Below are 23112 nucleotides of genomic sequence, written 5' to 3'. Positions count from 1 at the left end.
TCATTAAAAGCTAGTTCGGAGGTACCCCTATATGTGGGCTATACGAAAATATGAACGTAAAAGAACAATTTTTGTTGGCTCTTAAATTTCAAATTACAGAAAGTTCGTCCAAAAAATAAAGCTAAGGTACGGAAAATCGGGAGGTTTGTTTTGTGGCTACACCAAAACTTGGACCTACGTTCGGTTAAACATTTTAAGTAAAATTCTCAAAGTACCGAATATCGGGAGGTATCGTTATATTGGGGCTATGTTGAAAATTGTTGATGCAGATGTGTGGTGACCACTACAACCCTCAAATGTCAAATTACAGTTAGTTCAGTTAAAACTTGTAGCTAAAATTGCCAAATTACTGAAAATCGGGAGGTACCGTTATATGGGAGCTATATCCAAACATGGACCTATGTTGACAATTTTTGATGGAGAGGTGTTGTGACCACTAAGAACTTCAAACGTCAAAATACTGCTAGTTCGGTTTAATATTGTAGCTAAAATAATCAAATTACTGAAAATAGGGAGGTACCGTTATATGGGGGCTCTTTATCCATACATGGAACTTTCTTGACAATTTTTGGTGGAGAGGTGTGGTGACCACTAAGAACTTCAAATGTCAAATCTTCAAATTACAGCTAATTCGGTTAAAACATGTATGTAAAATTCTCAAAATACCGAAAATCGGGAAGGTACCGTTATATGGAGCTATACCAAAACATGGACCTATGTTCATAATTTTTTCGAATATAAGTTTTTTGGTCACTAAGAACCCTAAATATCAAATTATAGCTAATTCGGTCAAGAAATGTGACTTAAAACATCAAAATACATGAAATCGGGCGTTAACGTTATATGGGGGCTATTCCAAAGCATGGACCTATGTCCACTAGTTTTGTTATATAAGTTTATTGACACATAAGAACCCTATATGTCAATTTTTAGCTAAATCGGTCTGAAACTTTAGCTAAAAACGTCAAAATACCGTAAATCGGGGATACCGTTATATGGGGGCTATACCAAAACGTGGACCTATGTCCACAAGTTTTGTTATATAAGTTTATTGACACTTAAGAACCCTAAATGTCAAATTATAGCTAAATCGGTCTGAAAATGTAGCTAAAAACATCAAAATACCATAAATCGGGGGGGTAACGTTATATGGGGGCTATACCAAAACGTGGACCTATGCTCACAAGTTTCGTTATATAAGTTTATTGGCACAAAAGAACCTTGAATGTCAAATTATATCTAAATCGGTCTCAAAATGTAGCTAAAAACTTCAAAATGCCGTAAATCGGGGGGTACCGTTATATGGGGGCTATACCAAAACGTGGACCTATGTTCACAAGTCTTGTTATATAAGTTTATTGACACTTAAGAACTCTAAATGACAAATTATAGCTAAATCGGTCTGAAAATGTAGCTAAAAACGTCAAAATACCGTAAATCGGGGGTACCGTTATATGGGGGCTATACCAAAACGTGGACCTATGTCCACAAGTTTTGTTATATAAGTTTATTGACACTTAAAAACCCTAAATGTCAAATTAAAGCTAAATCGGTCTGAAAATGTAGCTAGAAACGTCAAAATACCGTAAATCGGGGGTACCTTTATATGGGGGCTATACAAAAACGTGGACCGATATAGCCCATCATCGAACTTGACCTGCCTGCAAACAAAATTTCAGCATCAAGTTTGTCATTCCATTTGTAACTCATCGAATTTATCATTTTAGTTCCCACAAAGTATACATATTCTTGATCAGCGTGCAATTCTGCATCGATATAGCCATGTAGTTCCGTCTGTGAAAATCACTCTAGCGTCCAAACGGATGTAGGTGGCTTAAATTTTGGTTAAATGATTTTTTTAGCTCCGTAGATCTTTAGGTATTGCATCTTTAAGGAATTTTGAAGGTATTAGTCCCATTTGACCATCGAATAGGTTGTGGTATTTTGTGTTTCCAAAGGCTAAAACGCATTTCTACCAAAAATTGTTTATATAGGTCCACGTTTTGATATAGCCAATTTTTCCACAATAATAGTTGTAATTCGGCATTTAAGATTCCAAGAGACCAGAAAAATTCTTTTCGAAAAATTGGCGGCATATGTCCACATTTTGGTATAACCCCCATATAACAGTACCTCACGGTTTTAGCTACTTTGTTGACTTTAGCTATATTTTCCGACCATTTAAAAAGTTGATAGTGTTTAAAAAATGCATCCACAAAAATTGCAGATATAGGCCCACATTTTGTTATAACCCCATATAACGGTTCTTCCCGAACGAAATTTCTGTAATTTGATATTGGAAGGTACAATGTGAAGAATTCAAAAGGATTTGTCCACGGTAATTTAATATTTCGAATTCTCAATGAGTAGAAAACTCCATGTAGAAAATAATCAGTACCGGTTCATATTTTGGTATACGCCAAATTTATATAATCAACCTATAAGGGGATTATTATATTTTTATAGTGGACCCAAAGCCAATGTTAGCTGCACTCGCCATGTATCCCAACGCTCCATAAATTTCGCCAAGGGTGACCTCAATAGGTCCATCCTCATAAATTTCGCCTAGTGGCCCTCAATAGGTCCATCCTCATAAATGAAGAATTTTCATCATCGGTCCATATTTCAAAATGTATACAATCATTATATTTTTATAGTTGACCCAATGGCCAAGTTAGTTGCACTCGCCATGTATCCCTACGCTCCATAAATTGCGCCTAGGGGGCCCTCAATGGGTGCTTCCCATATATGAAGGCATTTCATCATCGGTTGATTTCGTTTAATTTTCTACAATGAATCCATTGGGTATCAGCATTTTCTGATAGCCGACCCAATGCTCTAGTTAACTGCATACGCCATATATTCTTACGCCCCAGAGACTTCGCCTAGGGGGGCCTTTAATCGGTTATCGAAACCATGTACGTGTAATTTTGTTCTATTTTTTGTTAGTTTATAAACAAATACGAGGGCAGTTCGGAAAAAGCGCGGATGGAAACTTCCATCTCTGTTATGAACTCATGTTAAATTATGTTTCGATCTGGCAACTCCTTCATATAGAAACAGGTGTTCAAAAAAGACGCATCCGCAATTTTTTTACAATGGAAAAATTAGAAATGCGTGCTGTCATCAAATATTTACTTAAAAAAAGGTTCATCGGGACAAGAAGTTCATAATGATATGGTGAATGTGTTAGGTGAAAGTGCTCCTTCATATGCAACAGTAGAAAAATGCAACAGTAAAAAATTTAAACGTGGTCGTACATGCATTGAAGGTGAACCACGTAGTGGACGTCCAAAAACAGCAACAACAACAGAAATTGTAGCCAAAGTGCATGATATGGTATTAAATGATCGACGAATAAAAGTGCGTGAAATTGCTAATATCATGGGCATCTCAAATGATCGAGACCATTTAATTTTGCATGAAGAACTACAGATGAAAAAGCTTTCTGCAAGATGGGTGCCGCATTTGTTAACAGTCGATCAAAAACGCATAAGAATGAACATTTCTCAAGGTTGTTTGAATCGTTTTAAGCGAAATAAAATGGATTTTTAGCGTCGTATCATAACTGTTGATGATACATGGACCCACCACTATACTCCAGAGACAAAAGAACAATCCAAACAATGGACTGAAGCTGGAGGAAGTGCCCCAAAGAAGGCAAAAACAATTCAATCGGCTGGTAAGGTTATGGCAACGGTTTTTTGGGACTTCAAAGGTATTTTATTGATTGACTATCTGCAAAAGGGCAAAACAATAAATTCAGAGTACTATTGCAACCTTTTGGATCAATTAAATGTACAACATCGAGAAAAACGTCCTGGCTTACAACACAAAAAAATAATTTTTCATCAAGACAACGCACCAGCGCACAAGAGTGTTTTAACAATGGCTAAAATCAACGAATTAAAGTACGAGTTGCTTGACCACCCACCTTATTCTCCTGATTTAGCTTCCAGTGGCTTTTACTTGTTCCCAAATCTAAAAAAATTCCTTGCTGGCAAGCGTTTTACCTCAAATGAAGATGCAATTACATTTTTAAACCACTATTTTGAAGACTTTGATTAAAACTATTTTAATCAAGGGATAGAATTGCTAGAAATGCTTTGGTATTGAAGTTTCAGGAGATTATATTGAAAAATAAAAATATTTTTTTCATTGATAGGCTAAGAAGTTTCCGAACCGCCCTCGTAAACTTAAATATTTAATGGGAAAACAAATGATCTTATTCCTCTGTGATCGAGTTATATTACAGCTGTCAACAAATCACTGGCTTTATTGTTTTATTTAATTAACATCATGGCACCAGCTTCTCAAGCATTTGTATGTGGCGCTTGCGGAAAAAACATAACCAGAACATGCGGTAGTGTCAGCTGTTTTGTTTGCCAAAATTATTTTCATCTAAAGGTGTGCTCGCAATTAGCTGATGAAAACTACGATTTTTTAATTAAAAACCCTGGGCTTTGCTTATATGGAACGTGTAGACAAAGAGAACTACAAAATTCACCAACAGCTCAATAGAAATGACATACTAGTCACTGGGTTACCACAGAATGTTGATCCTGTGGTTGTGACGCTTAATATTTGCAAAGCATTGAGTGTAAACATAAGTTTAGATAACATTAATGCTTGTTTTTGGCTTGGTAAATATAAAAAAACAATTAAGCGTGATGAGATCATGAGATATTATGTGAAGAAAAAGTATCTGAAACTGAATCGAATTGTCCAAACTGATGTGCAGTCGAGAGTATATCTAAATGACATCTTATCTCCGATTGCATTAAGAATTAAGCATGTGTGCCGTTCCTTGATAAAGAGCAAGAAAATAAAAAGCTTTCAGTTAATTCAGTCTATTCCTGTGGCTAAAGTTTATCTTCAAAATGGAAGCAAACAAATTCTACCATTAGCAATCCCACGGCAGCGGGTTCTTACGTACCGGATTGACCCGAAACCAAAAGTGTTTCGGCCAGCGGCTGCCAACCCAGCATTATATGCTGCTACAACAACAACAACCATTAGCCCAGCTTGAAGATATGACCGTTGAACTCGATCCATCAACCCCAGTCGCCAACAGACAACGTCACATAATGCCTGTTTTTGGAACTCCGAGAATATGATGAAATTATATGTATGTTTATTGAAAGACCTGTGGACGGGAGGGAGGGTTAGAACATAAGGTTGTCAATTTAAGAACCTTATCTTTTGGTCTATCATTTGGTTTTCCACACTTTATATTTATTTATTAGCCAGTTACTGTATTATTAACGCAAATTTCCTTTTATCTATTCTATTATAATTATGACTTCGGTTAGCCCTATTGGCATAAAAGACTTTTGTTCCTCACAGTGCCCAAATTTAAATATTGGCTATTTCAATGCTCAATCTCTTAAGCCTAGCAGTAATTCTTCAAAATTTTTGGAAGTAAAAATGTTTTATCTAATGGTCATTTAGATGTACATAGTTGCCATAACTGAGACCTGGCTTAAGTCATATGTCTCCAATAAGTCAATTAATATTCCGGGATTTCGTTTTTTCAGGAATGATCGGTTAAGCTGTAGAGGTGGTGGAACTGCAATTTATGTATCAGTATCTCTGAAAACACAAGTTATATCTTCAATTTCTATGGAAGGTAGATGTGAAGCACTTTTTATTCGGATTTTTGATAATAATTGCAGTCTCGTTGTTGGAGTAGTATATTTGCCAAACGGCAACATATAGGTTCTAGAAGAAACTATCACTGATATTAATACTAGGTTTGGTAAAGTTATCGTCGTCGGCGACTTGAATTACGATATTTCTAATAGTACTAAATATCCTGCTTTTAGATGGTTTCTTACACGTAGTAACCTCTCTGTTCTTCACAACAACATGACAACACATATTGATTTGCAAAGAAACTCAACTTATCTTATTAACTTTCCACTGGTGAGTGATAGATCTGATTTTTTGCGGAGTAGTCAATTCTACTTTCCAGCCCTGAATTCTACACGCAGAAAAATTTATTTTAGAAATATGTTTGGATCCAAACAAATATATGTTTGGGACCGGTTGCAAACAAATATATGTTTGGATCCAAACATAATATGTTTGGGTCCAAACAAATATATGTTTGCAACATTTTGTAACATATCTCAATTTGATATGTTTGGGTAAAACATACTTTTTATGTTAGAACATTTTTTTCATGGATGGAGAGAGGATGTTTGTCAACGAGAGTAATAACAGTGCTCTCGCGGCTGTGGAATGCTGCTTTATAATAAAGAGTTGTGTGTATTGTGTAATAGAAGACGTAGAAGCGAAGAAGGGGGCTTTGGTGGCATGTATGCGTCAAACTCGTGTGTTTCTTGTTTTGTTGTTGTTAACCAACGAAGAAGAAAAGAAGAAATGATATGAATTATTTTTTTTTCTTTCTTCAGTGTTTTAGATGCCTTTGTAGAGTCAAGACGGTAAAGTGAGTGAATAAATCAGTGTTTTGTGTTTTCTTAAAGAAATTGTGCTTTTTAGTAAATTAAATGCCCAATACATTTTATAATTGAATCGGAAAGTTGAATGGAATTATTTTATTGGACAAGGAAGAAATCGCATTTAATATTGGTAATTACATACATACTAGTGTATATTTGAAATATGGCATATCCATATTTATTTATTACATTACATAATCATTTGATTCTAGATGCCGATTCCCCGCTGATGATTTCAACTAAGAGGACAATTTGTTTTATTTCACAACTAAGGAGAAGCGTTCAACTACGTTTCTATATATTTTTCCTTTTTAAAAGTGTGACTACAAATTATTTCAATCAGTTTTTCTTTTATTAAAGTGTGTTATGTATTTCTTTGGAATTTTGTATGTACCTATGTGTTTGTTGTTCTTTTGCATTTTAATAAAAAACCACATTTGTGTGTATACTATAGAGATAGCCAGTCAGCTCTTACTGAGAGCAAGTGAGCACACATTTTAAAGTGTTTTACATTGAATTTTACGCTCCCTTGCTCTCAGTAAGCGCCCACTGGTGCATGTGTTTGTTTTTTTTTGTGCTTTTTGGGTTTATATTTTTTTGTACCCAAACATATAAAATGTTTGCACCCAAACATATAAAATGTTTGCACCCAAACATAAAATTGTTTCCACCCAAACATATCTTTGTTTGCACCCAAACATATATATGTTTGCACCCAAACATATATTTGTTTCCACACAAACATATATACGTTTGCAGACCCAAACATATATTATGTTTGGGACTGTTGCAAACATATATATGTTTGCTGCAAAATATGTTTGGGACATATGTTAGAGAGGCCGATTTTTTTTGCGTGTATGCATGCCTTTATGTTAGTTCAATATAACTTGGCGTATAGTAATACAATACAAGTAAAAACAATACGGGACTATAATGGTATAAATATGGATTCCCTCCTTCTTGATCTATATCATTCTGATTTCTCCTCAATTTACAATACAAATAACCCAGATGCCCAGTTACAAAGCATAAATAACATCCTCATTTCATTATATGAGAAACACGTATCTGAGAAAACGATTACTATGCTCATAAAGCATACGTTGAAAATCCTTCTGATGAGAATAAGAATATTTTTAAAAGATACAGAATCTTAGCCCGCCGTTATATCCGTAATGCTATAAGATTACATGGTTATAATCTATTTAGTGGTGTGACTGATAGCAAAGTGCTGTGGTCTCGTATATATTCTACTGGTGCTTTGAACCGTGATAATAATTACTGTGATATTAATGTTAATACTTTAAACGAATACATACTTTACTTCTGTGTCATGTATGTCTGCGTCATCTTCCTCCTCTAATTCAAATTATTACTTAGATTTTACACATGATTTTTCTTCGCGTTACAATGACTTCTCCTTTCGAAATGTTGACGAATTGGAATTGTGCAATGCTATATTCAAAGTTAAATCTAATGCCACGGGGACGGATTCTCTACCCATTAGATTCATAAAGATTTTATTTCCATTTATCAAGTATCACCTTCTTCATTTTATAAATACTATAATTACAACTTGTCATTTTCCCGTATTTTGGAAATATGCTAGAGTTATTCCTCTGCTCAAGAAAGGAACAACTGGTCTCGATTGTCAAGACTATCGTCCAATTTCAATTCTTCTATCGTTATCCAAAGTTGTGGAAATACTTTTAAACAATCAGATGCAAAGTTATTTAGAATCACATCGTCTCATTGATTCTAGTCAAGCTGGTTTCCGAAAACACCACAGCACCACAACATTATTACTGTACTTAATGGATAAAGCTAGAAAACATTTGGACAGTAAACATCCGTGTGTTTTGGCTGTTTTAGACTTAAGCCTTTTGATTGTGTCAATTATAATATTCTTATTTCCAAGCTATACCGACAGTTTAACTTTTCTATAACTTTGTGTAATCTAATATCCTCATTTCTTAATCGTCGATCACAATTTGTCTCAATTAATGGAATCTCATCGTACAGTTGCAACATCTCTTCTGGAGTTCCGCAGGGTTCTATACTCGGTCCTCTTTTATTCATGCTATATGTGAACGACATACGGGATTGTGTTCGGAACTTTAAGCATTTATGCCGACGATGTTCAACTTCTCACATCTACATATTCGCAATCATTAAGTGACTGTATATCCAAACTTGATGAAGATGTTGGTCGCATTTGTACGTGGGCCTCAAATAATAATGTTCAGATCAATGTGTCTAAAACTAAGTGTATTCTAATTGGTATTTCTATTGGCTCCTCACATATCACTGTGCAGAATAGAACAATATTCCCCTCTGACAGTATCTCTTGTCTTGGCTTTGAAATTGATTTAAAACTGAAATTTGGACATCTTATCTCAAATGTTATCTCTAAAGTAAACTACTCACTTAAAACGCTGTACTCGTTGGACGTCATATTGAATATGGATATTAAATATACTTTGGCTCATTCATTATTAATGTCGCATATCCTTTATGGACTGGAAATTTACTCAAGTACAAACTCACAATATTTTTGTAAACTGGTATTTTTTACCACAGGATACTTAGATTTATTCATTTTAATCACAGCCGATTCGATTATCAATCACTCTCTGTCCAATTTATAGGTTGCTCTTTTGAACATTCAGTTAGTGTAAGATGCCTTTGTAACTTCTTCTCTACTATTAAATACGGCAAGCCCTCATATTTGTTAGACACCTACACATTTTTAAATACCACAAGAAATTCTAATATTCTTGTCGAACGGTTAATACTTCATATATGGACCATTCATTTCATAATAGAGTTGTTCGTTTATGGAATGTACTGCCTTCGTCATTAACATTTTTTTCCGATTAGTCCTCACAGGTTTAAAAAGTCTTTACTTTCTTACTATCAAAGTATAACGTAGTTCTTTATTGTTTGAGTATCACTGACACTCATTGCATGTAAATGTTAAAGTACTTTTAGGGAAATTTGCGTTAAAAATTTTTAATAATACTTTTTAATAATTTTTTATGATAAACATCTTCATGCCTCAAGTATATTTTTTTAATGTTTCATTTATTTTTGAATCTCACAATTAAATTGCCTTTATTTGTTAAAAGAATTTTTTAGAATGTAAGAATATTTATGTGTCATTATAATTTGTAACAATATTATTATGTATCTATCAATTTGTAGCCCTTATAGGGTTTTTGATTGATTAATAAATTTGATAACAATAATAGGTCCATCCTCATACATGTATTATTTTCATAAACGGTCGATATTTCAAAATATCCACAATGGAAAGATCCTGAGCAATAGCCTAAAGCATATATTCTTCAAAAACGATTTTGTCAAAATCGTTTTTACCAACTGTTATAGAACATATATATATACATACCTGTCAGGGGATTTTTAGGAAATTAGTTCTAATAACGAACGATGGAGGAAGTTAATATATAAAATGAAAGATAAAGATAGGGTTACCAAGTCGGACTATAGGAAAAGTTTGTAATTAAATAACTGGCAATAACTCGTATATACAATTTTCGAATGATTTACGTGTAAATGCTAGTTTCCAAGCTTAGCCTTCGTTCACCCACTAAAATAACATTCTAATATGCCTGATGATCGGACTTAACCATCCGTGAAACGTAGCATAATGGTTGAATGTGAAGGACTTCGGTGAACTCCTAATTTTTCAATGCACTCTTAGGTCATAACAGTTCAACTCGAAAGAAAATTAATTCATAAATGGTTTATACTAGAACGAAACGAAAAATCCATCATTCATTTAACACAATATCAGAAAACTAAAGACTAAATTATTTAATAGTCTTGTTCACTTGTTACTCGACTACAGACGTGTGGTTTTCTATCGCATTAACAAGTGACGTTCTTTGCAAACAGCATCACACAGTTATCTTTTGTTAATTCTTAAACAACTACAACATTAAGCGCTCTCACGGTGAAGGAGCCGCTACTCATGGCTCCAACATGAGCAAAAAAAAAAAAACAAACCAAAATCTCTGCGAAAAGAGAACCAAAACTATTTTCAATGATGACGTAAACGCTGGAGAAGAAATAATTATCGATAATGAGACGATTAAGAAGGTGAGAGTACCGCCAATAACATTGCTCAAATGCAAAATCGAACAGTTGCATTAAATGTGCAGAATTTTGAAGATAACCGAATATTCGGTCAAAAAGATTTCTATTGGACATAAATTGTATTGTACCAAGGAGGAAGATTATAAATTAGTTTGCGAGAAAGCAGCATCTCAATTTGAATTTCAGTATTTCACATATGGAACGAAATACGATAAACCATACAAGGCAATCCTGTTAAATTTTGAAAAAAAGGATCCTAAAATAGTTAAAAATATGCTTATTGCAAAAGGGTTGAAATGTTTAGATGTTAAAATCGTCATTAGACGCATAAATAATGAAGAACATATAATTTGTGTCGTTTATTTCGAAAGAAAATCTATAACTCTGAGAGAACTTAGAGAAAATCATTCAGATATTGAACGTTCCAGAATTAAATGGGAATACCAAAAACCAAACAAATCAAACTTACTCAGTGCCATAACTGCCAAATGTATGGTCACGGATCGAATAGATGTAGGGTTAAAACGTTCTGCGCAAACTGTGCTGGAAACCATAATACCTCCGATTGTAAGGAAACCCTTTGGAAAGGCGCCAATTGTGGTGGCGATCATAAGTCTGTATCCAATGAATGTCCCAGTAGATTGAAATATATCGAAATAAGGGAACGACTAAAACCGAAAAAAGTCATTAGAACGCAAAATACTTATCAAAATCATAATAATTATGAAAACCAATTTCCAAATAGGCTTAATCAAACCTTGCCCCAACGGAATGATTGGTCCAATTCAGGACAAAGTGGAGACAACTTATTTTCAGTTGATGAATTGAAAAATATAACATTTGAATTAATTTCCAAATTACAAAACTGCAAGTCAAAGATGGAGCAATTTGATGTTGTAACTAGTATTGCATTCAAATTCTTAAATTGATTCAATCACTCAAAATAATTTCTTGGAATTCCAGAGGAATTCGAAACAAAAAAGATGAATTATTTAATTTTTTAACACAAACGAAATTGATATATGCCTTTTATGCGAAACATGGCTTAATTCAACTACCTCAATCAACATCAAAACTTTATATGCTATCGAAATGATCGCTCTGAGAGAAGAGGAGGTGGAGTGGCAGTTATCATAAGAAATAGCATACGTCATAAATTATTAAAGCCGAAAAATACATCTGAAATTGAAAATGTTGGTATTCAGATTTATATTAATAATTCTGAAATCAATATATATACATGCTATTTTCCAGGTGGTTCTCGCAATGCACAAAGAAAACAGAACTTTGTTTATGATATTCATAAACTAACTAATAATAAAAATTATATTCTCGGCTGAGATTTTAACTGCAGGCATCAACATTCGGGTTGCCAAAGGAATAATTGTTGGGGAAATCTGCTCTACGATAAATATCAAACTAGCTCCTACGACATAATGTTCCCACCTACTAGCACTTACATACCGGCAGACGCGAGGCGACAACCTTCAACTCTGGACTTATTGTTAACCGATGTACCTACATATATCCACACCGTTAAGGCCACCAATGATTTGGGATCGGATCATCTACCAGTTTTAATTGAAGTCAATAGAAATTTTGATCAGTCCGAAAATATGTTTTATGATTTCAGTAAAGCCAATTGGAATCGATTTAAATCACATATCAGTAGAAATCCGTGTATATATCATGATGTCGATACTACTGATATCGATACTGTAAATATTGACCATTTATTATTAAACCTAACTAACGGCATCAAAGAAGCTATTGATTTCAGCGTCCCTAAATACAACTTCAAAAGCAAAAGTTATGAAATTCCGAGAAACATCAAAGAAATGATTCTTTTTCGAAATATATATAAACGAAATTGGAAACGCTTTAGAGACCCCAATGATAGACACCAAATGAATGTTCTAAACAGAAAAATTAATGCAGAGTTAACTAAATTGCGAAATAAAAATTGGAACCATATGTTATCTAATTTGGATAAAGCATCTTCGCCCTTTTGGAAGATATCTAAGGTGCTGAAGAAAAAGACGAAGGTTATTCCAGCACTTAAAATGGATAATAGATTATTTTTTTCTCAAGAGGAAAAATGTGAAGTTTTAGCAGAAACGTTTCTCAAAAACCATACAATATCCACATCCCTTAGTGATAGCATTACTATCGGAGAGGTTAACGAAGTTGTACAGGATGTAAATATTTCAGTACCTGAATCAATAAGCTTAAAGTACACAACAACAGAAATAGTTTCAAAATTAATCAAAAAGCTGAAGAACAAGAAAGCTCCAGGAATTGACGAAATCAGCAATAAATGTGTGGGAACAGAATTTTGAGTGAAGTTTAGACAGAGAGCAATGATGTTTAGCTATGATGATGTCCCGCTACAATTACCAAAATGAGTTGCATTTACGACGCGAACAAGTAAAGACGTTCTCAAGACGGCTCGCATAAACGACGATTAACGACGATCATTATTCATGTTTCTTTTATTTTAACTTTCCTTTGTTTTAATTACAATTTCATTTTAATAAACTTGAGCTAAAAATTATATTAATTAACCCTAGACAAAAGCATTGAGTTTCATTTAAAAAGGAACCCTACAAATGCTTAAAAATGCTTCCTAAAAATGCAATTGTATATCTGACAAAAGTTCTTAATGCTTGTTTGAGACTATGTTATTTCCTGCTCGAATGGAAACTTTCTAAAGTTATCCCAATACGAAAAGTAAACAAATCGTTTGACGATCCGAAATCGTACAGACCAATTAGTTTGCTGTCATCCGTCAGTAAGATATACGAAAGAATTATCCAGGGAATGCAGAATGACTTTATCGAAAGAAATGATATTTTACCACATCAACAATTCGGTTTTTGAAAGCAGCATAACACTTGCCAACCACTTGTAAAAATCAGGAACATGGTAAAAAGCAATTTTAATGAGTCATTGTCTACAGGCATGGTACTATTAGATATAAAAGCTGCGTTTGACGGAATGTGGCATGACGGCCTTATATACAAGATGAGGAAATTTGGGTTTCCTCTTCAACTTATTAAAATTATACGCAGTTACCTTGATCAACGAACATTTTGCGTACCTATTGGAAAATCTAAATCTAGAATTGTTAATATTCCAAATGGTTGCCCGCAAGGTTCCTGTATATCCCCAATTTTATATAATATATTTACTGCGGATATACCTACTAATAGAAAACTGCACTGTTTCTGTATTTGCTGATGACACTTCATTATTAGGTGCTGGGCTTTATTCTAACATCGTACCTCTTCATCTCCAAAAAGGACTAAATAAATTAAACGACTATTTAAAAAATGGAAAATCATGGTTAATCCAGAGAAAACACAGGCCATTTACTTTTCCCGCAAACGAAAATCATGCTTTTTGCCACAATCACCACTTCTTTTCCTCGGTCACAACATAGAATGGAAAGCGAATGTGAAATATTTGGCGATCATATATCATTTATCGTTAATAAAATAAATAAAATCACAAGGATTATGTATCCATTAATAAATCGAAAATCGGATCTGAATATTGAAAACAAAAAACTTATTCTGAAATCAATGTTTTTGCCAATAATTTACTATTGCGCGCCTCTTTTCTCACCAGCGGCAAATAACCACATAAAGAAATTACAAGTGATTCAAAACAATTTGTTGAAATTAATTTTTAATCTCCCATGGCATTATTCAACAAAACGGCTCCATGCATTGTCTGGATTTCATCTCGTCAAAGACAAAATCGAAATATACAGAAACAACTTTGATACCCGATGTATTTATTCGTGCTATGCTCATATAAATGAACTTGTTTCATAAATGGATTTATATCCACCCCTTCTAGTCAACTAAATTTAAAGGGGAGTACACACCAACAGTCAACGTACTTTTAGGACAATTTTCCGGCAAATAACAACATTTATTTGGCTAAAAACGTTTGAAATACAATATTTACGGTATTATTTAGAGATTACAAAAGAAATTTTTCAGTTAGGCTTTGATATTCACGAAATAGACCTCGATGACTGTCAGCTTTGCTTGTCAATGTGTACTATACTTAAGGTTTTTATTTGTTTTTTTCCTTAAGGGAGTACACACTAACAGTCAAAACTGACACTCAACGTACTTTAAGGACAATTTTCCGGCAAATAACAACTTTTATTTAGCTAAAAACGTTTGAAATACAATATTTACGATATTATTTAGAGATTATAAAAGATTTTTTTCAATTAGGCTTTGATATTCACGAAATAGACCTCGATGACTGTCAGTTTTGCTTGTCAATGTGTACTATACTTTACATAAAAACTATAATATGAAAAAAAAAAAAAAATCATTGCTCATTATGTCATTAACTAAGTATAATATCTAACCTCCTGTTTTTGTAACACATTTTATAGTTCTCACACGAATTGTCAAATTTTGTAGATCGATTTACTCGCCTTAGCGCAAATGTGGAAAGCTGATTTTTGAATGAGGAATTCTTAACTATATATAGAACGTGTCTACGAAGAATTAGGTCTGTATGTCATCTAGGGGCTGAGCTATGGATGCCCAAATTATTACGAATATAGACGAACGAACAAAAAATAGTTACAAAAACAGGGGGTAAGTAGAAAAGGAAATTGTATTTTCTAAACTCTTTGTATTCTTATTTGTAAACACTGATTGTAAATCGAAATGTCAAATAAAAAAAAAAAGAAAAATATCAAAAATTATTTGTTTATTCAATTCACTTTTAATACTAAAGCCTCCAAGGCCAATAAATAGAATTAACAAAAAGTAGCCAAAATAATAAGAGTAGACATTCGAAATAAAGATATTTTCATAAATGTACATAGATTACTATTGTTTCAGTTTCTTGGACCAACAATATCGACTAGTGTAGCTGATGTTGGGACACCATCTTTTCAAAAAATTTCGTGTTGAATGTTCATATAGGCAAACGGACAGACGGACGGACGGAAGCATCAGCAAGGCAGGCAAGTACATACTCTTATGCAACAATTTTTATCAATTCTTATTTAATTCGGAAATGTGTGTTCCAATTGAATGAAAACCCCCATGCAAAAGTGAGTTCATGTTTTATTTTATAGTTTCTGAAACACCACAAATATATATCGTCACCATAAATGCCGGAAGACGTTACCGACATGGAAATCGAAATTCGTTTTTTGATGGAATCTGATATATTAAGCTAAAATACATGCTCTGGCAAAATTTCAAGCTTCTACGTTTAATAATAACGATCCTATTCAAGAAATGCCAATAGACGTAACAGCATACTGTAATTTTCATAGAACACAAAAGGCGTAACCCACATTATTTCAAAACTAAACAGCAGTACAAACAATGTATTATTTGATATTTGCAGCAATTAAAATACCAGAGGGGGGGCTTAATGCGTTAATGTATAATTTCCACGGGGCGGATTCGGTTAACCGGTTATTTGACCCGAAAGTCCAGGTTCAAAACCGGGTTAGACCCTGTTCTACTGAACCGATTACTACAAAATGGGTAAGGTATGAAAGCTTATGGAAATACCTATTACATGGTGTAGTTACTTTAACAGTTTTGTCTCTTACTCGGCTTATTCCTCCATATTTGTAATTTGACTCTTAGGTGACGATATCTCAAGAATTTTTGTTTTATCAGCGTTCGCCTTTTTCTTCTGTTTTTTTTTCATTTTTTTTTTTCATTGTCAACTAATCGTCAAAAAATATCGAAAAACAGTTCTGCCATTTTTACCTGAAGAAATTCGTCTGGTAGCCTGTGGTAGAAGAGAAAGGCATTTTTGCTCTCTCTCACTCTCTTAAAATGGCTTCCAGTTTTACCAGTTATTAGGGTTATGGAACACTTTGCAGGTTAAAAATGGTAACAAATGGTAACCTCACGTAAGTAAAGGAACATAACTTATGTTAACCGGGTAAAAGGAAGTGGTTATTCGGAAGGCAATGCTCGTCTCGATATTGTTAATTTTTCCAAGAGAAAGAACGAACGGAAATATTCAAAATTTGAGGCGTTGATACGAAAACGTGTATATGCTTAAAATTCACGTCGTTCTAGTACAAAGATGTATTCTTTAAAGACGGATACGATTAGGCTGTAAGTTTGCAAAAGATGGTCTGGTCAACCAACCCATGGTTTAATAAAGTTCCACTGATTGCAGTAATCAAATAGGTCCAGAGAAAAACGCAAATGTTCTGTATTGGTTTACTTATACAAAAAGACAGGAGATCCTGCAGTCACTGCGAGCATTGGCTTTTGATCCTAGCAGTATAATCTTTTTTAAAACTGATATCAAAGACGACTACCAGATTTTACCATAGAGAAGATCCGGAAATTTTGAGGCAGTGGATCCTCCTCAGATGTACACACAAAGTTTCAAAAAAGAAATTCCAACACCTGCAAGACTTAAAACGCTTAATTCCAAGTGATTTTCATTACTTTTATGACAACATTCCTTATGACAATTATAAGTTACATTTAAACTGTTACAGATCACATAATTTATATGAATACAACAATAAATATAATATTCCAGATTTAATATCTAATACAATTGAAATTATAAGTTATTATAGTGATGGTTGGAATTAACAGTTCACCTAATTGTGTTCGATTGAAATATCAACGTCAAGACTGGGAATTGAACCCAGCACCATCAGATTGCTAATTTAAAGTTCGCTTAACCGCGTAGGCCAATAAACCAGTCCTAATTTGTTTATAATTTTTCATTTATACTAGTTTCTTCAAATGTTTACTCAATAAATTGTGGGTTACGTCTTTTAGCATTTCAGAAAAATACAATACCAAAAGACGTAACCCACACAGCTTCCAACATTCTGGAAAAAAATTTAAGTTTTTTCCAAAAATATATTTCTTCTCTGTCTTAAAACGCGATACTAAAAATTTTCGATATTTTATAACACCGTTTTCATTTTATAACGTTTTTTGCTTCTCCTGTAAAGTTTTATATTTGTGGGTTACGTCTTCCGGCATTTATGGTGACGATATACAACACACATATCTATTTTCCTTGAAGGTACAAATGTATATCATTAAAAAGGATAATGATGTTATGTAGCCGCCTCCACCTACATTATTATGCATGTAAAGAACGTTCGGCAATAATAACGAAAACCTCATTTTCTATCTAATGTTCTTTAGTCTCGTTGAGTTTTTCATTTTGCACGTGTTGTTGCATAGCTACGCCGCGAATTGTGCAAACTGGCACAGAGTGGTATAAGTAATTGTAACTAGTTTATTACTTTTACATTAACAACTTCAACAATTACACCGACTCTAACAAAAGTGTCCTAGAATGTAAATCCGCGAGCAGAACCTAAATAGAGTACACTAAACGGAAATAAAATAAAAATATACGATTATTTGGTATAACATTCTTGAAAAATATTTTGCATTTTAAAGCATGATAAATTTAAAAATAGGTATATACAGTACTGTGTAAAATAATAGCAGTACGGAACTGCTATGTGCCAACTATTTTACATAAATATGCAACTTATAATAAACACCATTAAAGTTTCCTGCTCAGGAAGGTTCTTGCGTGCAAAATAATAGCAGTGTACGTTAGTAAAACGAACATGTTAAAAGCTACTTATTTATATAACTTTTTACAGTTGAAAAGTATTTTGAAATGAAATTAACACTTTCAGTGTCAAAAATAATATCTGCCCATGTTAAAACATTGCTAAATGTCGAATATATTCGACAAATGGACTGTGAGGGTTAAGACGAAATAAGATCAAATCTTTCGGAAATGTGCCAAATAACCACTTTTATGGATTGGCATGGCCTTAATTTTTGTTTTGTGTCAAAGATCCAAAAATGAAAATCCGATAGGTTTCCGAGATTTGAAACCAACACCCTATAAACATAAACTAAGATCAGCCGCCTATAGACGAAGCTATAAACCGGGCAATTATTGCAGAATCAAATTATTATTTTCTAACAGTGGACTCAATAGACTAATTAGCTGTGCTCGCACGACCCCTCACGAGGTCGATCCACAAATATGAACGCTTTTCATAAACGGTCGACATTTCAAAACTTCTACAATCATCCTGTTACCAGATTATTATTTTCTAATAGCGGACTCAATGGACTAATCAGCTGTGCTCGCATCCTGTTGGTACGCGGCCTACATTTCGCCTAGGGGGCCGCTCACGAGGTCGATCCACAAATATGAAGGCTTTTCATAAACGGTCGATATTTGAAAATTTCTACAATCATCCTGTTACCAAATTATTATTTTCTAATAGTGGACTAAATGGACTAATCAGCTGTGCTCCTGTTGGTACGCGGCATACATTTCGCCTAGGAGGACCCTCAATATGTCCACCCACAAATATCAAGGCTTTTCATAAGCGGTTGATATTTCAAAATTTCCACAATGAAGCTGTATGAACCTGTTTTCATTTCAACTTTCCGTGTGTGCGTATCTTTTCAAGATTCTGAGAAATAGTCTAAAATATATATTACTTCAAAATCGGTTTTATCCCCTGTTATAAATCTATTATACGTGAGAGAATGTGTCTTTGCTAAATGGGGTGATAGCGGTTTTTCATAATCGTTTTTATCTTCACGCACATAAAATTAGAGGGTAGAGGAGTTCCAAAAAATGTTTTTTTGGTCGCCCTAATATACACACTAGGGTGAGGCGATTTGAACATCATCCCGGGATTATATTGAGCAAAAACTCCTCCAGATCATATGTCTTCGATGAAAATCGAGCCTCCCGATTTTGGGAGCTGTTTGAAGGAGCGTTCAAATGCTTTTGCGATGTACTAGACACTTCTTAATAATTGCCTTGGCTACAATTTTTGTTTTAGCGTTAGTTCAAATATCTCAATAGTTTGGCTGTTATATGCCAAAATATCCAAAAACACATGGATAAAAAATTTCAAAATCGGCAGGCTCGATTTTCACCGAGACATATGATCTGGTGGACTTTTTGCTCCGTATAATCCCAGGAATCAGAAATACGAAGTGCCTATTAAGGTGTTTTCCTTCCCTACAAATCGCCCCGCCCTAATACACTAGTTTGTTTATCACTACTGTATATCATGTAGGTCAAGTCAACTCCATTAAACCATTTTGCTTCGGTCTCTCTATAACGAATTTTCTCTATATAGAAAGTTCGACTGTATATCTCAAATATGTCATTATATAAAATGATTGAGTTCAAATAAAAATCAAAAAAGGTATGTAGAACTTTTTATGATAAAAAAGTCGCTTTTATTACTCAGAAATACTCAAAAACATCTTAAGAAATGCTTCTTTATTCACTTTCACAGAGACGTAATCAAATGCAAAATAGGCTGCATCCTCGTCGTACCATGTCGTTGTCTTGACTTCTTTCGCGTAATAAGATGTAGTCAGTCACCCATGATTCAACTATTTTTTTAGATGCTAACAAAGATGTAGTCCGAAATCACTGGGTAATTACAATAACATAGAACTAATTAGGTATGTTTTTTGTGTTAACAATATTATTTACAAACGTATTATAAACGTTGCTAAAATCTGAAATTTTATGAAATGGATTCAATTCGGACATTGTCGAAATGGGAGCATGGACTGCTTTAAAAACTATGCAATTTTTTAATTGAAACGTAACTATAGCGGTATTCACTCATGGTTGTAGATTTAGTACTCAACAACAAGCAAATGTTGCAATATGCTTTACCGAGCTGTTGTCAGACGATAGTGGTAAGTGTTAATTTTTTTGGAAGAAGTCTGTTTTATGGGTTGATAATGGAGAGAGAAGAGCTTTTTATCTTAGAACTGTCCCAAATCATGCATCTTCTTTCGAGACAATTTTCAATATATGAAGCGTTCCAAATTTAAAGACCAACATACTTTACAGATTCCCCCACACCACACACCATACATAGCGATCATGAATACTCACGTAGGGAGCTTCTCACGAGTGAGTTGCAGCTCACTTCTCACGTCTCGACCTATCACAAATGACAAGGGAGGAGCGAAAAAAGTGAAGAGGGGTTCACAAGTTTGAAAATTGAAAATAGTGCCGCATTTTGTGAACCCTTGAAAATATAATTTGCGTTGCCATATCGTTATTTTATTTACAAATAATTTTGCAATAACTAAATTCGTAATTTTTTTTATAAAACATTACTTTATTTTAAATTAAATTAATATTTCTAAAACGAAAAATAATTTTTATCAACAATCCACTTTAAAAATACTTGGTAATTGATAAAAATATTAAATGTTTGATATGTGGCAACATCTGTAACAGCTGTTTTTGTTTTGTTTTGACAGATACATACATACATATGTAAAAATTGTTTATTTACGCCCGAAGAATTTCTGCAATTTGCAAAAAAGTGAACAAAAACCGTTTAAAGGTCATTAAATGGCAAAAAGAAATGAAAATGTTTAATATTGCGTTTTGAATGATGTGCGAAACGACAAACGCTGAGGAATACAAAGAAAACCAAGCTACATTTTGTGGAAGTCGTTCCATGCGATGCATGGAATGTCTCACTGGATCTTTTGTATTAGTTCAAATGAAGTTGTGAAAGATCCCATTTTCAGCATTTGGAAGGAATTTCAAGAATTGTAAATAAATACAATACGTGAAACATCCGATCTCTTCTCCAGCAATAGGACCAATCATATGAATGCTAAGTACAATTCGTGAAATTCGGATCCTATTCAACATTTGAACCAATTTCATTGATTTTAAATACAATTTCTCAATTTTCAAGAAGGTTAACCCTGCAAAAGGCTATATAATATAAACATGCCCTTTTTTATGAATTTAATCCTTCCTATTGTGGCTTGTTCGTGGAATATGCCATGCCAAGGTGGTTGTTAAGATACCATTCCACTGGGTTATTGAAGATGCCATCCAAAATGATTTGGATCTTTTAGGGGTCACAGTCTTGTAAAAAGAATGGGCGAAGGTGGTAAAAAGGTGACATATAACTTGCACTCATGCTTGAATAGAATCTTTGGCATCGAATATTTTGCTGGGAACTTTAGCGAACAAAGAACAATACAAAGGCACTTAATATATGTCACTTATCATCTTGAGTGGCCGAAAAGTTTGGAAGTACCTACAAAAAAAATTTTAGAAAGGTGTTGCTCCTGATAGGATCCTCTTCCATTCCTGTTTTCATCATATGATTCTGAACCGCTCCCCATATCTGAAAAATTTTGGCCAACTTCAACTCCACCTCCAAATTACGCCAAACTCGATGGAGTCTTCCTTGCTTCATTGATACACGGATGAACATGTATAGTTGCCAAAAGAATTTCTAATTGTTTTTTGTTTGTTACCTTTAACGTAAAACACAAATAAATACAATTGATTATCATTGCAAAATATTCGTTTCTTGTCGATTTTTTCTATAAAAAATGTCCATACATTTACATTTTTTTGTTCAACTCACCTTGATTTCTGTGGTGGGAGAAAATTGCCTCACATTCTCACTTTTTTGACATTTATGATAGCTACATTTCTCACGAACGTGAGTTTTGTTCTCCCTTATGATGTTTATAATAAGGGAGGAGGCGAGAGTGAGAAAACTCACGGTGAGATGATGTTCATGATTGGGCTGATAGAAGTGCCCACAGCAATCTCCTGCTCCTCCTCCACCTCAACATCAACATCATCTTCAATGGAATTTCCCCTCCACCATAAAATAATTAAAAAAAACATTTTGGAAAATGTTGTTGTTGCACGCGTAAATTGGAAAAAAATATTTTGGTAAAGAAAATATTTTGGAAAATGTTGTTGTTGCACGTGTAAATTGGAAAAAAATATTTTGGTAAAGAAAATATTGTTACGAATGTAACTGATAGCATGGTATAAGTAAAAAGGTAGATTTAAATGAAAAAAATCTATAGAGCCCTTGTTTTTCCTGAATTCATAAAACTTCAAAATTAGTAAACAAAAAGGCAACAAGTGGGTTTGTTTACAAAATACCAATTTTGAGCATTTTATAAAAAACGCGAAAAATGAATGAAGGGCCAAGGTTTCTCCACATAATCGAGTTGTGGATATGATAAAATGTTTGTTTCAATAATAAGCTGAAGGATTTCTTCCATACAAATGTTCTAAAAACAATTTTGAAAATCATTGAATTCTATTGTTTTTAAAATTGTTGGCATATTATTCAAACATCACACACACATACAAAGATTGTGTATATTGTTTTGACGTTTTAGGAACAGTCGAAAGAAAAAAAATTAAATTGATAGGAAGCTTTAGCTAACCTTTATAATTAAACCATGACTGATAGGTTTAAGTTAGCTTAGTTTAATTTCCGTTAATTTAAAAATTTGAATTGTAACGTAAAGTTTTATTACGCAGTTACTTTATTTAAGCAACAACAATTATCATGTCGAATTATATTCATTATTCTAGATGTTCTTTACCTTTCATTAATGTGCTTTTGTTTTGTTTTGCCACAATCATGTAATTATTAGTTGTGTCTTTTTACTTTTTC

At 33.6% G+C, this 23112-nt stretch overlaps 1 protein-coding gene across 10 annotated transcripts in view; it reads right to left on the bottom strand.

Annotated features, from left to right (window-relative positions):
• Positions 1–23112, bottom strand: part of vimar (visceral mesodermal armadillo-repeats) — a 76308-nt gene that overhangs the window by 11056 nt on the left and 42140 nt on the right. The gene's annotated exons all lie outside the window — the stretch shown is intronic.

This window comes from Musca autumnalis, unplaced genomic scaffold (assembly GCF_047663935.1).
Source record: "Musca autumnalis isolate F117 unplaced genomic scaffold, ASM4766393v1 scaffold_5, whole genome shotgun sequence".
Classification (NCBI taxonomy): domain Eukaryota; kingdom Metazoa; phylum Arthropoda; class Insecta; order Diptera; family Muscidae; genus Musca; species Musca autumnalis.
The sequence above is the reverse complement of the archived record's forward strand: the minus strand, read 5'-3'. Positions and strand labels throughout refer to the sequence as shown.